We start from the raw sequence: 25715 nt of genomic DNA on the forward strand, positions 1-25715 counted from the left end.
CTAGAAAGGTGGTCTGTAGCTACATCGTCTTATTCCTTAATATTTTTAAAGAACAGAGCCTTTACAAACCTGAGAGTCTTGTCCTTTTTCTTTTGTTTTCTTTTTTTTTTTTTTTAAGATTTTATTTATTTATTTGACAGAGAGAGAGACAGCCAGCGAAGAGGGAACACAAACAGGGGGAGTGGGAGAGGAAGAAGCAGGCTCCCAGTGGAGCAGGGAGTGTGATGCAGAGCTCGATTCCAGGACCCTGGGATCAGGCCCTGAGCCAAAGGCAGAGGCTTAAGGACTGAGCCACCCAGGTGCCCCAAGTCTTGTCCTTTTTCCGATCTTGATCACCTTTTCTTTGTATTTCATGTATATAGAGTAAACGCACATTCATAGTATATCATCTAGGTGTCCTACATCTTCCCACTTATTTCTGAATTTATTTTCTTAAAATTGACTTTGATCTCATAAATGAGATATCTTTGTTGAAGAAATTTTAAAATGCAAAGGAAATCAAAGAAGAAAATAAAAATGTATCTATTGTTTCATTATGAAGACCTACTGCTCTATTGAGATGCTATTCCTGGTATTTGGTGTATTTTTTCATCATCTTTTGAATTGCATTCGTATTGGGCTCCATATTACCACTACTTTGTCTCTGCTATGCTTGTGTTTTAAAATGCCATTAACATTTCTTACATATTTAGGTTTTGGTAATGCAGGCCTGATTGACTCTATGTCTGCACAAACACATTCTCAGCGCATTGACCTGTCTCTGACTTCTTGATAATCAACAGCTCTTTGTATTTATATTATGTTTAGTATTTGAGATTTGAACAGATATTGATAATTTGATTAACACACACAGAATGAAACACAGATCTTTTTCTTTATAATGGGAAAGCGGGAAATGACTTTATGAAATACAAGTCTAGCTTATTGACTATTTAGTAATTAATGACTAGTAAATTGAACCAAAATACTGGGTAATTTCAAATAAAAAATAGCATGCTTGATTGTATGTGAGTATAGCATATAAGCTTATCCAATTCAAAACAAGTCTCATTTTGTTAACTCTCTATATTGAGTATAACTTACTTTGTTTTGCCCATCTGGATACCAGCATCTTTTAACTCTTTATCTCCCAAATTGTCAAACCAGTAAATAATATTACTATAATGAACTCTCATGAATCTATTAACCAGTTTCAACAGTTACCAACATTTTACCTTATATCACCTAGTCTCCCCACTTTTTTGAGGGAGAGTATTTTAGATTAAATTCCAGACATCACATCATTTAACTTATAAATACTTCTGTATGAGTTGCTAATTTCTAAGGACTTTTTTGGCATACCCATTATGTCATTATCACATCTAACAAAATAATACTTAAAATCAGGTAATATTCAGTTCATGTTTAGATAGCCATGATTGTCTCAAAATGTCTTTTTATAGTTGGTTTTCATTTGATTGATTTGTCTCCTCTCATTTATTTTGAAATAGTCCCCAAATACCTCTTTATCATGCAATTCATTTATTAGAGAAAGTCCTTTGTCCTGTAGAATGCTCACATCCTGGTTTTTGCTGTAATTTTGTGGTATGTTTATCTTGTATTTTCCGCAAACTATGAGTTAGATCTGGAGGCATGATTAGATTCAGGTTAAATTGTACTTTAAACGAGTACTTTTTATGAGGTTTTGTGTACTTTCTCTTGCAAGAAATCATGAGATAATTAAGATCTGGATGTCCCATTTTTAGTGATATCAAGATTCATCAATGCCTTCAGGTATATCAGCCTGATCTCTCCAAAATAAAGTTACCATCAATATTTCATCTGATGGTTTTAACAATGATGATAATGGCTTTGCTCCATTATGTTATTCAGGGTTACAAAAGTGTTTTTCCTAATACCATTCTTCATTCTGCCTTTATTGGCTAGAATCCTGTTGTAAAAGATAAATGTGTTTTTTCAACTATTTGGATACCCCGAGGTTGCATTAGAAAGGTAAGGTAAATGTTTATTTCTTTCCTTCTATGGATTTGTATAGTAATGAGTTGTTTACAGTCTCCAAAGGTGTCCAATGAGTTATTATTTAGTATTATGAACTCAAAGATGTTTATGTATTTGATGTTTATCAGTATAATGCATTTATTATCTTTCTTGATAATCAAGTTGTCCTGTCGTGGATCAGTAGAAACCCATTAGAGTTGGCTTCCGTGGGCAACAGAATCTTAACTCTAATAATCAGGTAGGGTCTGAAAAATTTAGGTATCAATATTTAATTGCACTCATGGAGGAATTGCATTCATGGAGGCTTTTTGACTTAGGAGTTCCATGAAGATTACAGAAGTATCAGTTGAGAAGGGCTAATGCCCTGTTCTGGAATGAGAAACAGTATATAAAGGGGGTTCTAATTCTTATTCCCTGGTTCTTCCGCAGTAAGGAATTGCTGATAACCTTAATCAGTATGACTAAGAGGAGGGGTATGATTTCATAAGGGCCCTACCTAGTCTGTGTGTCCTATTGCTCCTGTTCTACTTATATTTAGTAATGAGGGTTTCCAGGGATATTATTGCTAAGTCTATGTTTTTACTTATGTGCGGGCTAGGAATGGAACTCCTCTAATTTGAGTTTTTATCAATTGTATAAAAGGCTTAGTTCCATCTCTGGAGGTATATACTGCTGTAGCTTTGTATTTCAAATCAGAATATTAAGTAAACCATATTTGTACTTTTTTGGTGGCTCCATTGCTTTCTATGTGACCAGAGTTTTTTGAACTTTTGCAATTGGAGGCAATTTTTGTATCTTTTTGTTGAGAAAAATGTCTTCTACTATGAGCTTGATGTAAAGACAAGTTTTCCATGGGTTTGCTGGCAGCACAATTCAATAGCTTTCTGCCATCAATTATCTATCATTAATTTAATCCATTTATGATTCATAAATGCATAGATTGCAAGTTTACACAGTCTTGTACCTTCATTTATTTGGGCCATCTATGTATATATGATTTCACTGTAAAATTAACTCACTTCATATGAAAATCCATTTCTAATAAATTAAGTTTTTTTTCTTTTAACCTGAAAATGGTCAAGACCAGGAGTTAAAAAACTAGAGCCATGGGCCAAATCCAGCTACTATCTGATTAAAAAAAAAACAAAAAAACTTATATTGGAATACAGTCATATTCATCCCTTTACATATTATCTATGGCTGCTTTGATGTTACAAGGGTAAAGTCAAGTATTTGTGGCAGAAAATATATGACCTGCAATGCTGAGAATATTTACCATCGGGACATTTGTAGAGAAAGTTTTCTAACCCCTGCTCAAGACTAATGAAATTTGCCCTGTGTGTATTCATAACAACACTTTTCTCAGGAAGCTGCTATGGAAATATCACTAAATAAGGAAAAGGGAAATTATTTTCCTCAAATATGATCCTTGCACTGTTGGTTAGGAAGAAAAGAGATTTTGTCTGTTTCGTTTATTGCTCTATCCCCATTTCATAGTAGTAGATCAATAAATATTGGTTGAATGGGTGAGTACATGGATGGATTATAGTTTAATGTCTTTAGTAATTAACCAAACACAAGCAATCTACATTAGATTCCTATTTCTATAGCTATAGTGATTCTATGACTATCATAGAAGACTACAAAATTGATCACAAACTAAGTATCCTAACATATATTAATAATATTTTGTACATAACTCTTTCATATATCACTTATTAAATACTAACTTGCTTATAACGAAGAACAGCTGAGGTTAGGTATCCACTTCCTTGTTTGTGTTTCTGGTGAAAAGCTGATTTTCTGAAACATTACGTGCATCTCTAATCATGAAGAAAAATATCTAAGTCTATTTTTTGTAGCCCATTTTGTGAATTGTAAAGGAGAGTTTATGAATTGATTACCATTCTTTCTGCTTGATAGACATTACAGTTAATAAAGTTGGTGGTTGTTTTAAGATCCATGAGATTTTATGTGTAAATATATATATATACACATATGTATATATATATATATACACACACACACACACATATATAAAGTATCTCATATAAGCACAAAGAGCAATTGCTTATTTGGCTCTGACAGTTCAGAGATTAAGACCAATTCAAGGATCTGAATCCTAGAACTTGGGTAGCTTACTTCATTCAAAGTAGCAATTCTGAATTTTCATTAGGAGCTTTCCTACAAAGTTAGTTATCAAGAGAATAGCTTCATTTCCTGTGAAGTTTTTTTTTTTAATCTCCACAATGAAAAATTTTTGGAAACATTATTTCACATATTTTGTCCAATTTACCTTTGTTTCAGTCTAGTCATTCTGCACTTCCTGTGAGAATTCCTCAGTTTATTTTCAGTGAAATATGAGGCACATATTCAGTGCTTCCCTGATGAAACTTGCATTTAATTCATGGGTCAGTTCACCATCTTGAGCCAGAAGAGCCTATGGTAAATCTTCACATGGATGTGTCTTCAATGTTTGCAGTATGTTTAATAGATGTCACTCAAATCTTACCCTGTAGGTGGTCTGTGATTGGCTTGGTTGTGACAGCTTTTGATCAACTTGTTGACAACTTAACCCTTACTTAACTGGCTTGTCTCTTTTAGGAGAGATTTCTGTGTTTTTAAAACTCTTTTCAGTGCCTATTAATTTACAACCAGGTAGTGTTATAGACCTCAATATTTACCCTGTGTGAAGTTCGCAGTTCTAATGTATATATTATAGAATGGGGAGACTAAAAGTACCCAGGTTTTAAAGATTTGTGACATTAGACTAGTCATTTGACCCCTTTAGTCTCGGTTGCCTCACCTGTAAAGTAGGGTGTAACAACAGTAATAACCTTACACAGTGAAAGGATAAAAATAAGTTAATACAAGTAGAAAAAGTCACTTGGCACATTTCTTGGCACATAGAACTCACTTGATAAGTGTTAGTTATTATTATTACTAAGCTACCCAGATATTTACTGTCTGTATACAAACAAGGATCTTTGTCCTCTCATCCAAAACATACCTCAATTATTTCTGCAAGTTCTCAAGGATTTCTCTTAAGTCATCACAACCAGGTCTGATTGTCTGGCAGCTATATTCAGTACACAGTATCCACCTTGATGTGTTCTGTTTCCTACTTTTTTTATTTATATATTTTTAAAGCTTTATTTATTTGAGAGAGAGAGCACAGAGGGAGAGGGAGAAGCAGACTCCCTGCTGAGCAGGAAGCCTGACTCGGGGCTCAATCCCAGGCCCTGGGATCATGACCTGAGCTGAAGGCAGATGCTTAACCCACCCAGATGCCCTTATTTCCTACTTTTTTAATCCACTGCTAGAAAAGCCTCCTAGAGAAATTCACTGATGACACTAACTTCCATGGACATGTCTATGTCCATGTCAAGCATTGTCATCTCAGGAGACTCCCACAGAATGAAATCCACAAGGTGCCCATGTACTGTTGGGTTCTATGCTGGGTACTCTGTGGAGGGAGATCAATTCTGAGATACATTTTTTATTGTAATTCCAGTATAGTTAAAATACAGTGTTGTATTAGTTTCATGTGTATGATACAGTGATTCAACAGTTCTATACATTACTCAGTGCTCATTATGGTAAGTGTACTCTTTAATCCCCATCACCCATTTTCACCCATCCCCCCACCCACCTCCCCTCTGGTAACCATCAATGTGTTCTCTATAGTTAAGAGTCTGTTTCTTGGTTTATCTATTTCTCTTTTTTTCCTTCACTCATTTGTTTTGTTTCTTTTTTTAAGTTTTTATTTAAATTCCAGTTAGTTAACATACAGTGTAATATTAGTTTCAGGTGTACAATACAGTGATTCAGTACCTCCATACATCCCCCAGTGCTCATCACAACAAGTGTGCTCCTTAATCCCCATCACCTATTTAAACTTCCCACCCACTTATCTTCTGGAAACCACCAGTTTGTTCTCTAGAGTTAAGAGTCTGTTTCTTGGTTTGCCTCTCTCTGTTCCCCCACCTTTGCTCATTTGTTTTGTTTCTTAAATTCCACATATGAATATGGTATTTGTCTTTTTCTGACTTATTTCACTTAGCATTATACTCTCTAGCTCCAGCCATGTCATTGCAAATGGCACGATTTCATTCTTTTTGATGGCTGAGTAATACTCCACTGTATATCTACACCACTTCTTCTTTATCCATTCATCAGTCAGTGGATACATGGGCTGTTCCCATAATTTGGCTACTGTTGATAATGCTGCTATAAACATCAGGTGCATGTATCCCTTTGAATCAGTATTTTTGTATCCTTTGGGTAAGTACTTAGTAGTGGAATTGCTGGATTGTAGGGTAGTTCTTTTTTTTTTCTTTTTAAGATTTTATTTATTTGACAGTGAAAGAGAGAGAGCACAGGCTGGCAGAGAGCCAGAGGGAGAGGGAGAAGCAGGCTCCATGATGAGCAGAGAGCCCAATGTGAAGCTCAATCCTAGGACCCTGGGATCATGTCCTGAGCCAAAGGCACATGCTTAACTGACTGAGCCACTGAGGTGCCTCTGAATTGATATGCATCTTTTCCACTTATTGTTTACAAATATTTTGAGGAGCCTGGGTGGCTCGGTCAGTTAAGTGTCTGACTCTTGGTTTCACCTCAGGTCATGATCTTGCCATTGTGAGATCAAGCCCCAAGTTGGGCTCCATCCTGAGCACAGAATCTGCTTCAGATTTTCTCCCTCCTCCTCAGCTCCTCCCCACACTCACTTATGCTCTCTCTCTCTAAAATACACAAAATATTTACAAAACATATCTTTTTACCACATATGTAAAATGTTTGTAAATAATACAAAGTATTGTTTCATATTTTTTTTTTAAGATTTTATTTATTTATTCGACAGAAATAGAGACAGCCGGCAAGAGAGGGAACACAAGCAGGGGGAGTGGGAGAGGAAGAAGCAGGCTCCCAGCAGAGGAGCCTGATGTGGGGCTTGATCCCAGAACGCCGGGATCACGCCCTGAGCCGAAGGCAGACGCTTAACCGCTGTGCCACCCAGGCGCCCCTCATATTTTTTAAATGCACAAAAATGTCATACATTACATATTACTTTGTGCATTTTTAAAAGGGTTTATCCAGGTTAAAGTATAGATAGATAGATGATGTACAGATAGATAAATAGATCTACTTCATTCTTTTTAACTGTAATCAACTGTGGATAATATTTATGTCACTGTCTCCTTGTAGAAGATTTAAAACCATTAGGTATTAATTTCTGAAATTATATGTAAATTTAATGCAATTATTATTAAGATCCCAAAAGATTTATTTTGGGAAATTTATGGAATGATTTTAAACTTATATGATTATATATGCTCTAAAATTGCCGATAAAAATAAAAAGAGAGGTGAGAATAATTTCCTTAATACATACAAGAACATAATATAGAGTATTATGAAATAGGTTTTGGTAAAGAAATAGAAAAATGTATCACTAGAACATACTAAGAGTACAGAGATGTATATTAGTATGTATGATATTTTAATATATGACAGTTGTAGGTAGTTCAATTCTGTCAGAAAAGAATTGTGTAACAGTCCTGGTACAATTGGCAATCCATCTGAGAGATAAAGGTAGTGGGTTTTCATCTTATATGCCCAAATAAACTCCAGTTACGTATGTAATTAATCCATAAAATCTTGTAAGAAAATAAATGAAATTAATTGTATAATTTGGGATTCATGAAAACTTCTTAACCAAGACTGGAAACCCAAAGGCTATGAAACAAAACATAAACATATTTGACGATACAATTAGAAATTTTGGTTGCAGAAACATGACAAACAAAATTAATAGGCAAATGAGAGATAAACAAATAAAACACTAGAATAGGGGCGCCTGTGTGGCTCAGTCAGTTAAGTGTCCGACTCCTGATTTCAGCTCAGGTCATGATCTTGGGGTCCTGAGATTGAGCCCCGTGTCAGGCTCCACACTGAGCAGGGAGTCTGCTTGAGGATTCTCTCTCTTCCCCTCCTTCTCCCCCCACTCACTCTTTCTCTCTCTCTATCAAATAAATCTCTAGAAAAATAAATAAAACACTGTAATATACAGAAAACTCTTACAAAGTGATATGGAAAAGAATATACAAAAGGAAAATGGTTAAAAAATGATTAATAGACACTTCACAAGAGAACAAATCCAATGGCCAACACATACATGAAGACATGATCAAATTTTACTTGTAGTTAGGAAATCTAAAAGTAACAAATATCATTTTGTATCCTTTAAGTGGATAATATTAGAAAGATTACCCATTGATAGTAGAGATGTGAAACGTTACAAATGTTTTATTTTTTAAAAAGTTTTTTTTTTAATTAGAGAGAGAGAGTGCACACAAGGGGGTGAGGGACAGAGGGAGAAGCAGACTCCCTGCTGAGCAGAGAGCCTGACGTGGGGCTCAGTCCCAGGACTCCGGGACTATGACCTGAGCCGAAGACAGACACCCTACCAACTGAGCCACCCAGGCACCCCATTCTGATGATTTATATATATACTTGCATTTATATTTGCTTTTATATATACTTACATTTATATTATTTATATACCTCCTTTTACTCAATCCCACTAGTGTATAAGGGCATAAGTAATAGGGTGTTCCTTTTTAGCACTGGTCACAAAAAAACCTGAAACCAAAGTAAATGCCCATTAGTATGAGAATGATCAAATAAAGCATAATATATACATATGATGTGATAGTTTATAGTCAGTAAAAACACTGAAATAAAGCTGTTCTGGTTATACCTCCTCACATGAATCTCTCATCAGCCTTTCTCCCTCTTCTACCATTTACAAAGCAAAAACATATACATGGAGATAAACTGGTATGTATGTGTTGGGAGGCAGGCAGAGATGTTCTATAGTAGCAGCAACTAAACTCAAATCTGGACTGAGGATGTGAAATCTCACTTGTTAGAACCAAAATGGATATTGTCTGTTCAAGTGTGGTCCCTTGGAGGTTGTTGTATCCAAGGAGTTTCAATTATTAGGCATAACTGTGGGAATCCCATCAAATATTGTTAGCAGCGATCACACAGGAATCAAGAATCTAGTTTTCGAGGAAAAGGTGTTCAGGGTTTCCATAACCCATGGGGAATTGGAGTGTCAGAACATATGGTAGGAATAGAGACTGGATTAGTTAGGTAAGGATAAGTGCAAGTTACCTCTAGGTGTACCCAGAATTGTTGAGGGTTCCTTCTGGGCATATAGTTGATGGCATAGAATGGTGAAACAAATTTCAAATTCTGCCTGTTACTTGGGCGTAGATTTCTGATGTTTCCCATAAGGACAGATTGATTTCAGGAGAGCCTCAATTGAGACTGTCTGGGGAAGGCACCTAAAACAATCAGATTAAAATAATATGTGAGTAGGTTGAAGTTGAGCAAAGCAGAGGAGAAAATTAACTAGATACAAAGAAGTAGAGTGAATTGATGACCTTCTTCAGTACTAGTGAACAGCTTCCAACAGTAGGCCTGACTCTGCATTTAAAGCATATTTGTATTTAGGAGTTTTTAATTTTGGGGGAACATTGTATGCATTTTCACTTTAGCATGTTTGTGTTCAACTTCCTTTATAGTATATGGTTAACAAGGCTTCTGGACTAGTCAATATCCCCATAATTTTATGTTGTGAAAACTAGTACAGTTTTATAAATCAATAACCAACCAATTCACAAGGTTATTATGGTTTTCTCATTGCCCTAAGGAACCTAAGTATACTGTGTCAATTACATACTTCAAATCTTGGACAGACTGTCACATAAAAAGTATTTAAGATAATTAACTTATGGGAAAATATTCAACTTCGACAGTAATCAAATAACAAAGCACAAAAATTAAAATAATCATTGCATTACCCTTTTCATCTCTTACGCTTTTTCTGTCTCCTTCTTTTACACCAGCTGTATCTGCTTTTGTCTGGCTGCTAACAAAAATGGGCACTTGTAACATACAAAATACCAGGTTCTAGGAATATAATGTCACTCAAGGGAACTTACGTGCTGCTGGCTTTATATTCCTGATACCTAAATTTTCTTGATGTTGGCCTGGCACTGAAATGCTTTGGAAAAGGGAAACACATGAGAGATAGGAAGTTAGATTATTTCAACTTTTGAGGTAGTACTCAAGCACTTACACATTTCCAGAGGAGATTAGTTATAGATGCTGAAGAAGGAAACACATCTCTACACATGCCCTCTGTCTGAGATCTACAGGAATAAGAAATTTGGAAGTGCAAACATTTTCAACTTTAATTTCTTTGAACTTTTAATTTGAGGAGGTTTCATTTTTGTTCTTTAATTTCTCTCTGGGAAAGAAATAATTGAGGGGGGTTCAGAGTATTCAAATTTGGGGCATCCTTCATGTTGTAATTATTTGGGCTAATTGCATAATCTCTGGCGAGTTATATTAAACAATGCAGATAGGCATAATTTGAAATGGAAAATAGAATAAAGATAAAATATTCTGCCTAGGGTACAATGTAGCCTTGAAGTTAATTTTATTAATGTCTTATTCTGACCCACTTTGTAGTCTTCTGAGGGCAAAAATTTGAACTGTCTTCACAGCTGGTTCCAGAAAGATACGTAAAACAGAAGTAGTTGATACTAGAGATGCAGGAGTAGGGCTACCTCATCAGGGTTGGAGAAGTACTGCCCTGATATATTACTAGTTTACTTTCCCAAGGGGAATGGCCATACCATATGCCTCATTACTAAGCTCAATGGGTTAAGACAGTGGTTTTCATCCCTAGCTGCACATTAGAATTATCTGGGGAGTGTTTAAAATGCTTAAACTTTATCCTAGAGCAATTAAATCAGAGTCTCCGGGGTTGGGGTCTAGTATTATTAAGAAGCCCCTGGGTATTTCCAGTATGGATTTGTCTTGGGTTGAGTTACCCAGGGAACACACTCGATGACAGAGATTTGCGTATGAGGAAGTTTATTGGTAAGTACTCTCAGCAACAATTACATGTAAGACAGTAAAGAAGGATTAGGCAGAGGAAGTTGAACTTTAGCTGCTGTAACAAAGGTCTCTGCCATAGTCAATGTCACAGGGAGGTCTGGATCTGGAGTGGCCCTCTATATTTGTCTCAAATTGAGGCACAGTAGCTGAATACCTTTATACCCTTACATCTACCCAACTTTGGATTTGGGTTGCCCTCAGGGAATGAGTATAACCTTGGGAATGAAAGTTCCTTCCCACTGGAAGGAATTACCAGGAGATACTCAGGTCTAAGCTGTCAGCAGCCAGTACTACACATGTAGTCAGATTCCAGAGCCCATAGCACTTCCCAGAATGATGCAGTACTGGAGTTAACCTTTCTGACTCTATTCTAAAACCCATAGCCCAGGCCTCCCCAGCATAGTAAAAGATATGTGTCTGACTGGTGAAGACAGGGAGGTCCCGTCCCAATACCCAGTGGGACTATGTTAATCAATAATGGAGTCACAGGGAAAAAGTCAATCATTGTGCGCATGTCTGTCCCTCCTTCTCTCTTACCTTAAATATGGATGCCCTTAGAAAGTATGTACTTTGCTTGCTATCTACCATGTGATAATACAAGCCTACTGTAAGAGTTGGTCCACATCCCGCAAACACTATCCATCTTTTGTACATGCATATGACTGGCTATATAAGTTCATATCAGGAAGAGGACATTCTGCACTACATCTTTAACTGCATTTGAGTTGCTATAGTGTGACTCCAACCATATTTTCATTCTTTTAATGTTTCCCAATTGTTTATAAGCTAGAAAGGTAGAGAAAAGAAACTAGTCTTCCCCAAATTGTTTCCTCAAAAATTTTAAGTAAATAAAACATACAGAAAGAATTAAAATTTTAGTGAATGAATAATCAAGACAATTTGAGATAGAGTAAAGATAAAGTAAGGAAAATTTCTGCCAATGATGAAGAAAGAAGACATAAAATGTGTAGAAATTAGATTTTTTTAAAAAGAATTTATTTCAGACAGCATGCGAAAGAGAGAACACGATCAGGGGGAGGGGTAGAGGGAGAAGCAGACTCCCTGCTGAGCAGGACCCTGGGATCAAGACCTCAGCTGAAGGCAGATACTTTACCGACTGTGCCACCCAGGTGGCATAACCACAGAAATGGAAATAGAGAGGGGAGGGAGAGAATGCTGTGTCATTTATATGCTTACAAATTATAAAATCTAACTGAAGTGGATAATTTTCTCAGAATATATGTGACTAAAAATTCTCAAAAGGTAGAAAATACTAATATATCAATAAGTGTGGAAGAAAGTTTATAGACATTTAAAAAAACCCTGAAACCAAAAAGTTCTAGAATAAACAGTTTTATGGGTGATTCATTTGTGCTTTGCTCTATAAATTATTTGAAATCATAGAAAAGTACATAAAATTTCTCAATTTGTTTTCAAATTATACAGGCTTGATACTAAATCCTTTTAAAATAAGCACAAAAACTAAAGACCACTTTTAAAGATTTTATTTATTCATTAGAGAGAGCATGAGAGAGCGAGAGTGCACACACAGGGGGAGGAGCAGAGGGAAAGGGACGGGCAAGCTCCCTTCTGAGCGCAGAGCCCAACACAGGGCTCAACCAAGGACCCTGAGATCATGACCTGAGTCAAAACCAAGAGTCGGATGCTCAACCGAGTCACGCAGGTGCCCTTACTACAGACCACTTTTAAAGTAGAATCCTAAGTAGAAAACTAGAAAGTACAAATGTATTACTAATAAGATTGATAATATGTGATTCTTAAAAAGCCAGCATCATACTGAAACCATAGAGGTGTTTACATTAACATAAGGATCAATATAACAAAATCTTCTATCAGTTCTAATATTTAGTACTATTCTATAGATCTTGGTCATGGCAGAAAGATGGAATAGAAAAAAAAGAGATGAATTGTAAGAGATCATATAACTAGTGAAGCTAAGATAACCAATTAAAATTATAATACTATAAGAATTAGTAGAAATGATGAAAGCTCAAGGAAGTCATGTCATACACCTAAATACATAACTATCACAGGGATATATCTATATCTGTTTGGGATATATGTATATATATATTGGGATATATATATATATTAGAGATAAAACATACAGAGATACAGATTATATATCTATAAATATAGGCACACACATATACACATATGTACACATCCATCCATCTATCCATCTTTCTATTCCTTTGGATGCAACTTAGTTCTGTGGTCATGCTTAACTGCTTAACTGGAACAACGTAATCTCACTGTGGGCTTAAAAAAGGAGAAGGTGGATTTTAATGGACAGCTAACAGCTTCAACACATGTGATTATATAATATTATATATATATATGCATATATATATATATGAGAGATTGGTAATATGTGTGGGCAATAATCTTTTTATTGAAAGTATAAGAAATCTTATTCAGAGTAATTACAAAAACATTAGAAATGAACTAAAAGCACACATTTATTTTATTTCTCTAAAAGAAGCATATAAGTGGATATAAATAGCTTATTACTCTGGGGAAATGAATAAAGTAGATGTATTAATTATCTCCAATTTAATTCATTGGTTTAATAACAATCCAGCTGAAAATCCCTTATATTTCTTTTAATTTGACAAAATGGTTCTAAAATCTATTTGGAAAAAAAAGATATTTATAGAAAAGAAAATTAATAAAGTGGCACTCAGTCTACGAGATATTAAGGAATACAGCATAGTTTACAGTAGTCAAAATGTTATAAAAAATGTGATATTTGTACAAGAATTGACAGGGTCATCAAACAGAACATACAGACAAGCAACTAATATTTGATATCTCAAATTTATCTGCGTTTGTCTATTCCTTATCTTGCTATATATCTATACTGGTTAGGCCCTTATGATGTGCTAATTAGTTACTCTAGTCATCAATTTATATGTGATATTACAGTTGGTTAGGGTGTGGTAGCAAATGGACCCAGGCATATAATAGCTCAAAAGATAGTTTGTATCTTGTTTCTATAATAAGTCTTATGTAGAGATTCCAGTTTACTGGTTGCTCTAGTCTGTATGAGTCATTTATAAAGTGGCCGAGGCTGACAGAGGTTCTGCCTTTTTCAAAATATGACATAAATGGCTTCCAAGCTTCCCATGATTACCACCTACATACATTAGCCAGAGGCAGAAAGAGCATGGTGGAGGTTTAGGTGGGCCACATGTGGAAGTTTCATGTATCACTTCCATACCTGTTACTCTGGAGACAACTTAGTCTCATGGCCCTGCCTAACTGGATGAGCAGCTGCAAAAAAGTAACGTAACTATGGGCTTAAAGAAGGGGAGGGTGGATTTTGTTGGGAGGCTAATAGCTTCTGCTACACACGTTATCTCCCTTTTAATCCACATATAACATTACACTCCAGGACTACTATTATTCCCATTTTATATGCAAGGAACTAAAGTACAAAGAATTTAGGGAAAATGTCCATAGTCATATGACTATTGAATGGTTGGCCTAGTAATCCAATCCAGTTTACCAATTCCAGAGTCTATGCACATCGCTGTTACCACTGCTACAACTGCTACTGTAACCACTACCACCTCCACTACTGCTACACACACACACACACACACACACACGCACATGTGTGCATAAAGTAAGTTTATGAGAAATGTATTAAAAATCATAAAGAATTAAGGCCTAGTCAATAATTAAATGAACTGTTTGAAGACATAAATATAGATAATTCTTGTACTTTGGAACAAAATCAAGTAGATCAAATAATTTAATGTAGAAAATCAAATCATTTAAAACTAAAAGGACAGAAGTGCCTGGCTGGCTCAGTCGGTGGAGCATGTGACGCTCAATCTCAGAGTTTAGGTTTGAGCCCCATGTTGGGTGTAGAGATTACTTAAAAATAAAATATTTAAAAATAAAAAATAAATAAAAGGACATATTAGTGACTATTGATCAGCTCTCTGGAATTTTATTTTTTTATTTATATTTTTAAAAGTTTTTCTTTTAATTCCAGTTAGTTTACATACAGTGTAATATTAGTTTCAGGTGTATAATACAGTGATTGAACACTTCCATACACCACCCAGTGCTCATCACAAGTGCCTCCTTAATCCCTATCACCTAGTTTTTTTTTAAGGTTTTATTTATTTATTTGACACAGAGACAGCCAGTGAGAGAGAGACAAGCAGGGGGAGTGGGAGAGGAAGAAGCAGGCTCCCAGCAGAGGAGCCTGACGTGGGACTCGATCCCAGAACGCCGGGATCACGCCCTGAGCCGAAGGCAGATGCTTAACGACCGTGCCACCCAGGCGCCCCCCCATCACCTATTTAACCCATCTCCCTTCCCCACTACCCCCCAGTAACCATCAGATTGGTCTCTATAAGTAAAAGTCTCTTTCTTGCTTTGACTCTCTCTGTCCCTCTCACCTTTTGCCTTTGCTTGTTTTGTTTCTTAAATTCCATGTATGAGTGAAATAATATAGTAGTCTTTCTCTGACTGACTTATTTCACTTAGCATAATACTCTCTAGCTCCAGCCATGTCATTGCAAATGGCAAGATCTCATTCTTTTTGATGGCTGAGTAATAGTCCTGTGTGTGTGTGTGTGTGTGTGTGTGTGTGTGTGTGTGTACCAGATCTTCTTTATCCATTCATTGATCATTGGACACTTGGGCTGCTTCCATGCCTTGGCTATTGTAAATAATGCTGCAATAAACATAGGGGTGCATATATCTTTTCAAATTAGTATTTTCTTATTCTTTGGGTAAATATCCACTAATGCAGTTGCTGGGTGGTAAGGCAGTTCTATTTTTAACTTTTGAGGAACTTCCATACTGTTTTCCAGAGTGGCTATACCAGTTTGCATACCCACTAACAGTGCACCAGTGTTTGTTTGTTTGTTTGTTTGTTTGTTTGTTTCTTTCTTTCTTTCTTTCTTTCTTTCTTTCTTTCTTTCTTTCTTTCTTTCATTTTTAAGTAGGCTCCATGCCTATGTGGAACTTGAACTCATGACCCTGAGATCAAGAGTCGCATGCTCTACTGACTGAAAAAGCCAGGCACCCCAAGTGTTCTTTCTCCACATCCTTGCCGACACCTGTTGTATCTTGTGTTGTTGGTTTTACCTATTCTGACAGGTGTGAGATGATACCCATTATAGTTTTGATTTGTATTTCCCTGATAAGTGATGATGAGCATCTTTTCATGTATCTATGGCCATCTGACTATCTTCTTTGGAGAATTGTCTGTTTATGTTTTCTGCCCAGTTTTTAATTGGGTTGTTTTTTTGGTGTTGAATTTTTGTAAGTTCTTTGCATATTTTGGATACTAACCCTATATCAGATATGTCATTTGCAAATATCTTCTCCCATTCAGTAGTTGCCTTTTAGTTTTGTTGATTGTTTCCTTTGCTTTGCAGAAGCTTTTTATCTTGATGAGGTCCCAGTAGTTTATTTTTGCTTGTGTTTCCCTTGCCTCAGGAGACACGTCTAGAGGAAAGTTGCTATAGCTAATGTCAAAGAAGTTACTACCTGTCTGCCCTTCTAGGATTTTTATGGTTTTAAATCTCACATTTAGGTCTTTAATCCATTTTGAATTTATTTTTTCGTAAGGTGTAAGAAAGTGGTCCAGTTTCATTCTTTGGCATGTAGCTGTCAGTTTTCCCAACACCATTTCTTTTTTTTTTAATAAAAATTTTTTATTTGTTATGTTAGTCACCATACAGTACACCATTTCTTGAAGAGACTATTTCCCATTGGGTATTCTTTCTTATTTTGTTGATTAATTGGCCATATAATCGTGGGTTTATTTCTGGCTTTTCTATTCTGTTCCATTGATCTGTGAGTCTGTTTTTGTGCCAGTACCACATACTCTTTTGATTACTACAGCTTTGTAATATACCTTGAAGTCCAGAATTGTGATGCCTCCAGCTTTGCTTTTCTTTTTCAAGATAGCTTTGGCTATTTATGGTCTTTTGTGATTCCATACAAACTTTAGGATTGTTTTAGTTCTGTGACAAATGCTGTTGGTATTTTGATAGAGATTCCTTTAAATGTGTAGATTGCTTTGGGTAATATAAACATGTTAACAATATTATTCTTCCAATCCACGAGCATGGAATATCTTTCTCTTTCTTCATGTCAGTTTCAGTTTCTTTCATCAGCGTTTCATAGTTTTCAGAGTACAGGTCTAGCACCTCTTTGGTTAGGTGTATTCTTAGGTATCTTGTTATAGCTGTCTTGAATTTTAAAATGTAATATGAAGTATAATTTTAAATATAATATATAATAAGTGGCAGAGGGAAAGTTTGTTCTTTTTGACTTTTAATTAAATTTCAGTTACTTTTTGATGAATTCTGCAGAGGTGTCAAATAGGCAGTTGAATATATGAGTCAGGAGTTCTATAGGAAAGTTAGGGGCTGACAGAAATACAGATTTAGGAGTAAATTTATAAATGTAAATTTATGAGTTATATATATGTATATATAACATATACCTTTATAAATAAACTGTTTAGAATATGGCACTACATAACTTTACCAAGAATTAATGTGTCAATAGGAAAGAGAAGATGGTCTGTAAATATCATTGAATGTAAGGAGACCTAACACACTGCTGATGAGAATTCAAAATTTACAGTTTTTCTTTAGAGCTCTTTTTCAGTATGAATTAAAAAGTCTTATAGTCCATATTTATTGGGGCACCTGGGTGGCTCAGTCACTTAAACGTCTGCCTTTGGCTCAGGTCATGATCTCGGGGTCCTGGGATCGAGCCCTATGTCAGGCTCCCTGCTCAGCCAGGAGCCTGTTTCTCCCCTCTGCCCCTCCCCTGCTTGTGCTCTCTCTCTCAAATAAATAAATGAAATCTTTAAAAAAAAAAAAAAAGAAAAGAAAAACTTCCATATTTATTGATGCATTAAACCAAATTCTTTAAATATTCCCAAAAGACATATACACTGAAACAGTCAAATATTTATATATAAAGATGTATTTTGTGGCATGATGTATAAAAGAGAAAATAAGAACAATCCTAAAATCCCAGAAACTGGGGAATAGTCATAGAATATGAAATATTTAGCATCAGTGAAATTTTTTCAATTTAAATTTTAGAAAACATACACTGCAATATTAGTTTCTGGAGCAGAATTTAGTGATTCATCACTTATGTACAAAAATATGGACTGCTTCACGAATTTGTGTGTCATCCTTGCACAGGGGCCATGCTAATCTTCTCTGTGTTGTTCCAGTTTTAGTATATGTATGTGCTGCCAAAGAGAGCACTGGCCACAATGAAATTTTAATTAGTATTTCACAAATATTTAAAGATATGGAAAAATAAAGCAGAAAAAACAAAGCTCAACTTCAAGAAACTGATCATGTAGTAGGGATACAGGCACATGAACAAATGATTAGTTTAATGATTAAGGTCAGAGCAGAAGTGTCTACAAAATGCAGAAGAAACAAAAGAGTAAATGTTTAAATACGTCTAGTGTGAGGGTGTCTGAAGGTAGTCATAAAAACAGGTGAAGATGAAGGAAGGGAGGCAGGCGGGCAAATCATACGGTGCATGAAGTATCATACAAAGATCTAGAATTTATCACAAGGTCAGTGGGGTGTGGGGTTAGTGAAACATTTTCAGTAGGGACATGACAAGTCAGATTTAAATATAACCCTAACATCTCTACACATTGCAAGAAAATAAATATTTCTTGAGAAAATTAGACATAAAATCAAATATCCAATTTGACATATTCTTGCTTTACTCTTGCCTCTTCTCCTACAATACACTGTGTTCTCTCCTAGCCGTCTCACCTGCTTCCTGTCCCCTCCAGGATTTCTGCAATAATGTCTATTATCAGGAGCAGAACTATGTTGTATAGTGTTCTCCAAGTAAGGCTATTGTGAGGCCCATGCATGGATGGATGTTGGCCCTATAATGTGGCACTACCCTCTGGGTGCAAGACTGAAACTAACTCCTGCCACGGTCTAAGTTCATATGCCCAGAACTAAGGCAGTAGTAGTAAGTAACGCCTGAGAGAACGAGATGGATTGAAGAAATACATGTATATAGAAGGTGGAATGGATTGGATGGCCAGTAGACTGAGAATCAAGGAGGTAAATTTAGTTCTGGACCTATTCTACCGAACAGTATTTAGAGCAGTGGTTTCCAAACTTGGCTGCACATTGAAATCAGTGGTGGAGCTTTGCAACAATACATATTCTAGAACATCACTCCTGAATTTTCTGATTCAGTACTCCTGGGGTGTGAAACAGGTATCAGCATTTTAAGTAAGCTCCAATGGTGATCAGAATGCATAACCCGAATTGCAACTTTTGCTGTAGAATACTGCTCAATTCAGAGTTAGTGGAGTATTAACTAGCACATAAATGGATACAGAAAAAATGTCTTGGTTATGGTCCCATGGCTCCTGTTGTTGCGAGTGTATTTAGTAGAAATCTGAATATTCCCTTCCATTGCTATTCTGAGCAGATGTTCATTCCTCATTCATGAGAAATTAGGGTTTGAATATCCTGCACCTGTTGCCAAATCTTACCAATGGCAGATTCTCAACTTCTTTCTCTATACATCTATTAATCCAGTTCATAATGATTTCTTTTATGTTTAGCATGTGCTTTTTCTGGCACAGAAAGATGTCCTCTATATAAGCCTAACTTCCACATACACAAATGATTCTATTAGTTACTCAGCAGATGTCCAAGACAATGGTTTTCCACAGGAGAACTGTATCCTGAAGATTAAACCATTTTGCCTTGAAAAGTGGCCAAAATTTTATTCTAAGTTACTAAAAACCCTGTAATGAAGCTGTAGGTATAGTGCACACAGTGTGACTTAGATCACTGACTGTGGAGAATATCGGGTAAAAAAAACAAACAAACATACATTGATCTATTGATACTGTTCCCAAAAGTGGTGCTTCACCATATGAAAGATGTTATCGCTTTAGATAGGTTGAACTGTTAAATTTGCTCTTCCCAGACTTTTTAGTAGATCACTACTTACATTTGTCAACTGTTCACTGGTTTGGTCACTAGATGTTTTCTTACATGTTACCAACTCTGAGGCTTAAGTAACCTCTTTTTAGGCATTAATTAATGGTGGATACAGAGGTAATTACTGCACTTGTATTTTTAAAAAATAAACTCAATATTAAAACATCTTACCAATAGGGGCGCCTGGGTAGCGCAGTGGTTAAGCAACTGCCTTCGGCTCAGGGCGTGATCCCAGCGTTCTGGGTTCGAGCCCCACATCAGGCTCCTCCACTAAGAGCCTGCTTCTTCCTCTCCCACTCACCCTGCTTGTGTTCCCTCTCTCGCTGGCTGTCTCTCTCTGTCAAATAAATAAATAAAATCTTTAAAACAAAACAAAACAAAAATCTTACCAATAATCTTAAACTATATTGAATGGTGATCAAAACCTCGCATGTTGCAATAGCACTGCCAATGCAAAACAGACACCACTGACGTCCTTTCTCTTGTACCTCTTGGTATGTTGCCTTGTAACTATACCCTGGAAGCATGTGCTTTACTACCTTTCTTCATAGTCAGAAATCAGGGGGAGCAAGTTCATCTGGACACTTCTAGATTTCTAACAGTTCTGTTGACAAATGAATTCACAACTGGATTTGAAGGGCATTGTTCTTAAAAGGGTAGCACAAGGGAGATCTTGGTCATGGTGAAATAGTTCTGTATCTCAACTAAGGTGGTGCTTTTACCAATCTACATAATATGATCAAATGACATAGAGCTATATTCACATATCATATCAATATCAGCTCCCTGGTTTTGATACTATATGATGGAGAAGATGTAGCTATTGAGGGAGACTGGGTGAAGAATACCGAGGACCTGTATGTACTATCTTTGCACCTTCCTCTGAATTTATAATTATTTCAAAATAAGTTGAAAAGAAAGCTCCTTGTCAGAGTCATTTTCCATTAGAGACCAACAGCCCCAAGCAGTGTGAGAGCCTGCTTCTTCTAGAACTGATGTTGTCTGCTTTGCCTGCATTTTGGCTACCACATACCAATAAGTCTGTCGCTTCACTCAGTTCTTTGCCTGATATTTTGCTGATGCATAGCCTTCACAATTCAGGCCCAATTTCTGCCTTTAATATTTTTTTTCTTGCTCAGTCCATAATGCCTAACATTGTCTGGCATGTGGCAGGCATTTTGGCTGAATGAATAAAGGAAGGAAAGATGGTCTTATCTATCCTCCTAGAACTCTGAGTTCCTTGAGGGCTAGAACAACAGATTCATCTATATTGGCAAAACATCTAGCACAGTAGGCATTCAGTGAATGTTTTAGGAAGTAATAAATGGAATGTTATAAAATCAGCAAGGATTATTGTTATTAACATTTTAAAGGCTCTAACCATCCTCTGCTAAAAGGAAGTTTTCATAATTTCCATCAACCTCACCTTTCTTTTTATGATCTCTCTCTTTTTTTTAATGTAACTGAGGCAACCTATTTTTAGCAAGGTAGTATTCTTTTGTATGTATGCCTATAAAGTGGTAGTTTTCTTTTTTTTTTTTTAAGATTTATTTATTTATTTATTTGACAGAGATAGAGACAGCCAGCGAGAGAGGGAACACAAGCAAGGGGAGTGGGAGAGGAAGAAGCAGGCTCCCAGGGGAGGAGCCTGACGTGGGGCTTGATCCCAGAATGCCAGGATCATGCCCTGAGCCAAAGGCAGACGCTTAACGACTGAGCCACCCAGGCACCCCAAAGTGGTAGTTTTCTAAGATAGAGAATTACATTCAAAGCTGTTCTTGCAAATAACATCCTGCAGAGATCCTAGATGGTTGTGGCACCAGCTCTGCTACTTTTCAAAGTAAATTAGTGAGGCACTTGGGATCCAGGAGAAGACTGCTTGTTAACTGATTGCTGCAAAGATGGGAAAAGTAGGGAGCCCCACCAGAAGACCAATGAGCTGCTGAGGCCTTGGGCCCGTACCTTTCATACCTTCATTACTAGCCCACGCTGGCAGTGTTTGAATCTTCAAGAAAGCAGCCTCTGTGCTTTGGTGGGAAGCAACAGGTAAAAAAAGAGACAGACATGGCAAGTATCTGATACAAGTTATACCCTAATTTTCTAGACATTTCTTATTTTTTCTCTCGTTCTGTGAATATTAGACAAGACCCCTTGGGTGCAAGTGACAGAAAACCTAACACAAACAGGCTTTAAAAATGGAGAATTTGTTAGCTTATGTAAAAAAGTCCTGAGTAAGACTTGAACTAGGAGCCGAAACACTGATATCCTGGCCTGGTGTGTCTCCACTCTTAGCTCTGCCCTCACCTGTGTTGTCTTCATTATCCAGCTTTATCCAGTGACCTGCTGAATCTGCCCAAATTCAAGTATAGTAGTAAAGAGAGTGTATGTATTCCCAATAAATTCAGTACAGATCCAAGGATTCACTCTAATTGGACCAGCTGAGGTCACATGTTCACTCATTAACTCATCCCTGTGGCTAAGGGTATTCCATGAATCAATCGACCAGGCCTGGGTCTTGCACTCCAACCTATTGGAGTCAGTTCAGTTCCAACCGAATGAAAGAACACAAAGAAAAGTATCAACTCCAGAAGATATTGTGGGCACCATTACTAGAAGAAAGAGGTAAGAGACGCTGGCGAGTCAACACTATAAACATCAAGTAAATGCAGTACGCTTTGTTCTGGAGTCGACTGCTTAGAGTTTGAGTGTGCTGCTTCTGCTTTTGAGCTATTGCTTCTACCATCCCTCCTCATGTCATCCTTTTTTTTTTTTTTTTTTTTTAAGATTTTGTGTATTTATTTGACAGAGAAAGAGAACACAAGCAAGGGGAGCGGCAGGCAGAGGGAGAAGCAGGCTCCCCACTGAGCAGCGAGCCCAAAGTGGGGCTGGATCCCAGGACCCTGGGATCATGACCTGAGCCGAAGGCAGACGCTTAACTGACTGAGCCACCCAGGCACCCCTTCTTCTTTTTTTCAAATAGTTAAGAGATTTTATTCTAGTACCTATAATTACAGTGCTTGTTTTTCAAAATGAAAACTGAAAACAAGTATCCAAAGCAGTTGATTACTAATCGTGCATTGAAATCAGTAAGAGGTTCCACGACACCAAATAAACCAGTTCTGAGGATTTCCCCAAGATAAAGTTTAACAGCTCCAGCTTCTTTAGTGTTTATCAATATGCAGAAGAAAACAGTAGAGGTCGTCCTTTCAAGGGCAAGTCTGACCCTTGCAGGCTGAGGGTGTGAAAGCACATATAGACGGCAGGGCTGTGGTAGGGCCTGAGGCTGGAGGGTGCCTGGCCCGCCTGCTGGCACTGGTGCTGGTCAGACCCCGGGCAGCCAGGAGCAAGCCACAGTGACCACACGGACCGAAGGGAAGGACAGGGTCCCTCCGAGGGGTCGGTGAGCGGTGGCCACAGCCCCAGCCTGTCTCCTGGGCAGTTGTGTAAGCACAAGAACAAGCACAAACGCTAGGGGATGCGGGATGACCCAAGACAGAGCGAATCACAGGGACCCTCTCGTGACCATGCAGAATGGACCGCGGCTGGTTGTGCCCCGTCTCATGTTCCCGACGAGAACGGACCACTGGTGGACTAGACTCTGGCCTCCGCTGCAGAACCATTCTGTGTGTTCAAGTGTTCTCCCTGTCTTGTAATTTCGGGTTAAAAACCAGCCACCAAAACAGATCTCAAAACACAGATGAGACGCCCGAGGAGGAGTGCCAGGCTGGTCCGACACAGCACCTCCTGGAGGCCCCGTGTGCCTAAAATCCCTCTCAGTATTGAACAGTGGGTTGATTCAAAAAAGCTGAGTAGTACTGCTTAGGAGTACCAGAAACGGCCTCATCGAGAACAGAACTATTTACATTAAATAAAAGCTCGGCTACAGGCTGCGTCTGCACATCGACAGCCTGGTGAGGCCCGCTGTGACCAACCATGGAGACAGCTTTTGGCACTCACACCACAGGAGAGTAAAGCAGGGGGGAAGAGGGGAGGCGGGGGCGGGGGGGGGGGCTCCCTCTGGTTGCGGAGCTGATTGGACAGCAGTCCCTCATAGAGCCCGGCCCCACCGGTGGCGTAGGTGGCCTGAATATACCAGTTCCTGTGGACAGGGACTGCGGCCCCAGCTTGTCCGTGATCTCAGCCGCGTTCATGGCGCTGGGGAGGGCCTGCTCTCTGTCATTGCTGTCAACCACGAAGATGAGACCTTGTGTGTTCTGGAAGCACTGGCACCACAGAGGCCGGATCTTGTCCTGGCTGCCCACATCCCACATGGTGAAGCTGATGTTCTTGTCCTCCACGGTTTCCACAGAGAAGCCTATGGTGGGAACGGTGGTCACGATCTCACCCAGCTTCAGTTTGTACAGGATGGTGGTCTTCCCCGCAGCATCCAGGCACACCATGAGCATACACATTTCTTTTTTTGCCAAAAAGGCCCTTAAAGAGGTTGGCGAAGATATTTTCCATGCTGTAGATGGGTGGGGGCAACATTGGCCAGGGAAACCCTCCATGGCCACAGCGAGGTGACTGCTCCGAGCCAGGCGCTGGTTTAGCTCCCACCCCTCCTCATGTCTTCTTGTCAAAATACTCTCTGTCCTTCAAGAGACTGTCCAGTTTAAATGTTACTTTCTTTGTCAGTCCTTCCCTCAATCCTTGGCCAAATGAATTTCTCTTATTGTCTGTGTTTCTAAAGTACTTTGAACCTCTGCTCTAGCACCCAGTATTGTCTGCATCTGTATCTTTATTTCCCTAGGTGACCAGCTTTTCGAAGTTAGGTACTGAATCTGTTACAGCTTTGCACTGCCCAGAGTGCCAGTGACTTTGCCATACCCACAATATACTCTTGCTGAATTATTGACTTGAAATTAATTCGAATAATTGATCTTTCCCCCCCCATCTCAGCATGCTATATCAGTGGTCTGTTTTCACTCCTGCAAAACTGCTCTGGGGCATGCATTTATTTTTGAAGTTTTCCCACTTTTTCTTCAACTTCAATAAAGAAATAAATTTATACTTATTTTTATTCAAAATCATCCTTCAGTTGCTAGTTTGTCTACACTGAGATTGGGTTTGAGTAAATTTCTGATTGTCTTGAGACTGGAGGGCCTTGATCCTCCCTTCCCATCACTTATATCCTTCATAGATTTTATATCAGAAACCAAATCTATTATGCATGGTATGGCTTTAAGCTATATAATCAGCCAGAATTAATAACAATTATTACAGGGTCTTTCTATTGCAAATTGAATTCAGCATTTTATAATTCACCAACAAAACCTGATTGACATGAGAACTCTTCTGACCTTTTAGAGGAGTTGACATTTAAAATGGATATATAATGGGTGCCTGGGTGTCTCAATTAGTTAAGCCTCCTCCTCTTTTTTTTTTTTTTTTAAGATTTTTTATTTATTTATTTGACAGAGAGATATAGCGAGAGAGGGAGCACAAGCACGGGGGAGCTGGAGAGGGAGAAGCAGGATCCCCGCTGAGCAGAGAGTCCGATGTGGGGCTCAATCCCAGGACCCTGGGATCATGACCTGAGCTGAAGGCAGACACTTAATGACTGAGCCACCCAGGTGCCCCAGTTAAGCCTCCTACTCTTGCTTTTGGCTCAGGTTGTGATCTCAGGGTTGTGAGATTGAGCTCCACATCAGGCTCTGAGCTCAGCATGGAGTTGGCTTGAGATTCTCTCTCTGCCCCTCCTACTGTACCTCTCTCCCTGCTTGTG

At 37.9% G+C, this 25715-nt stretch overlaps 1 non-coding gene and 1 pseudogene across 1 annotated transcript; both read right to left on the bottom strand.

Moving 5' to 3' along the window:
• Positions 1-18148: 18148 nt before the first annotated feature.
• LOC123796744 (U6 spliceosomal RNA) lies at positions 18149-18259 on the bottom strand. Its single transcript, XR_006780808.1, has one exon. It is a non-coding gene; the product is annotated as a U6 spliceosomal RNA (small nuclear RNA).
• A 5595-nt stretch (positions 18260-23854) lies between these two features.
• Positions 23855-24454, bottom strand: LOC123796737 (ADP-ribosylation factor 1 pseudogene; annotated as a pseudogene).
• Between the last annotated feature and the right edge of the window lie 1261 nt (positions 24455-25715).

This window comes from Ursus americanus, chromosome X (genome assembly GCF_024610735.1).
Source record: "Ursus americanus isolate L20-20 chromosome X, mUrsAme1.1.p, whole genome shotgun sequence".
Taxonomy (NCBI): domain Eukaryota; kingdom Metazoa; phylum Chordata; class Mammalia; order Carnivora; family Ursidae; genus Ursus; species Ursus americanus.